Source organism: Sinocyclocheilus grahami, unplaced genomic scaffold (assembly GCF_001515645.1).
Source record: "Sinocyclocheilus grahami isolate Dianchi unplaced genomic scaffold, SAMN03320097.WGS_v1.1 scaffold4081.1, whole genome shotgun sequence".
Lineage (NCBI taxonomy): Eukaryota > Metazoa > Chordata > Actinopteri > Cypriniformes > Cyprinidae > Sinocyclocheilus > Sinocyclocheilus grahami.
In genome coordinates, this window is record NW_015509087.1 from 3,062 (window position 1) to 4,881 (window position 1,820).

Sequence of the window (1,820 nt, forward strand, 5' to 3'; positions counted from 1 at the left end):
TGAGGACCAGACGGCCAATGCGGCCAAATCTACACAAACACACAGCAGAGTTATTTAAGAGGTTTCATAATGACACAATCTGTCTTGTATCTGTTATTTTGAAAGATGCCTCTCATTCCCCCGCATCTGTCTGCCTACAAGGAACACGATGGAAAATTCCACTGAAGGACTGTGTGATTTCTTTGGGCAAAACAAGGAAATATCTACATGTTGCTACTGAAAGGTAAAGCGAATAATTCATGTTTTTCAGTTGATATCTGACTGGTAAGACACACTGCCTGAAAGACTATGCAGCAGGAGTGTGTGTACGTGCTTGTGTGGATGGAGACTTAAGCTCTTGTAATCATTCTGAATCATTCTCTCTCTCTATCTGCATTTTACAATCTCTATTTATGGAATTACTAGCTCTGTCCCAAAACCTAGTGAGATGCCTTGCTGTTTACTTCCTCTAAAAAATCTAAGGGAAAAAGAAAATCAGACCAACTTTGAATGTTCTTCATAGTCAGCAACTTAAAAGTACAAAGCACTGTCAATGTCAATTATTTCATTAGATTTAACTGTCATTAGATTCATTATCAGAGATTTTTTGTCAGCCAAACTCCTTTTACCTAAAATATATACTTGAAATCCCCCTGTGAATTTAAGGTAATATTTAATAACACTTTTGCATGTTTACAGTTCTCCAATGTTGGCTAATGGTCACATGACAAGCAGGTAAAGAAATGTGTTTTTTTACTAATAGTTTCAATTTGTTTGTTTATTTAATTTGATTCATTATTCATTATTTAAAATTTGATACATTATTAGCTTTTCATCAACTCTTTTATTAGTACTTTCAGGTACTGAATCAATTCTAAGTTCATTCAGAATTGATCTTCATCTTGCTTCGTCCACCATCTATACCACTGTTCATTAGGTAAAGTATCATTTTTAGGGTGTGGAAAAAGATCCTTTGTCAAAAATAGACTCAAGTTTGGCATTTAGTATTTAATATTCTGTTATGTTGTCCAATCATATATTAAAACCTTAATCATGAGAGATCAGATGTGAACTTACCCATTGATTCCAACGCAAAGATCAGACATTATTGAAAGAGTATGGATTGTGGTCCTGAACCTGAAATAATAGAAGACAAAAACAAAGCAGGATTTTAGAACAATTGCATCAACTTTACAACGTATAATATAACTTTATATTTCACTGTTGTTTTGAACTCAAGTGTTTAATAATATGTAGCAGTTTTTGTACAGAACCTGCATTTGTTTTGAATCTTATCGCAATGTGCCCATCAAATTCCACAGAATAAATAGCATTTTAATTTCATCTTGTGAAATAATAGCCTTAGTGTGATATAGACTGAATTTTATTTTCTTAGATCTCTGTGAAATTAGATTTTAATCATACCGCCCACCCTCACTAGCTCAGTGGTCTGTCTAAACACACTTGTGGGATTGAACTTCATGGACTTTCTCTGAGCCAGTGTGGTGTTCTGTATGGTGGGTGGAGGCTTGAACTGTTCTCTAGTTTTTATTGTTCTTGGGCCCATTAGCATACTGTCTGGGAAATTTCCAAACCTTGGCCTCACTGGACCAGCATACTTTATTAGCCTGGCAGAGCAGAAGATCTATTGTGTTAAGACAGCTTTTATTCTTCTCTTTTCATGCAGAACAGGGGCACCAAGTCATGCACTTAACAATTTGCCCTTTAACTTCCTCATGCGCACACAGGAAGCTGCTGAAATATTGGCAGTGCAGTGAAAGGGGGAATGTACATATATTGCAAAACAATCTTCACTGTGGGCTTCAATATGCAACAAGTTG

At 35.7% G+C, this 1,820-nt stretch overlaps 1 long non-coding RNA gene across 1 annotated transcript in view; it reads right to left on the reverse strand.

The window, feature by feature from the left end:
• Positions 1 to 1,820, reverse strand: part of LOC107576642 (uncharacterized) — an 8,568-nt gene continuing 6,748 nt past the window's right edge. Inside the window, exons 2-3 of the long non-coding RNA XR_001608089.1 lie at positions 1,057 to 1,116; positions 1 to 29 (exon numbers count right to left, since the gene is read on the reverse strand). This is a non-coding gene — a long non-coding RNA (uncharacterized lncRNA). The remainder of the gene's footprint in view (positions 30 to 1,056; positions 1,117 to 1,820) is intronic.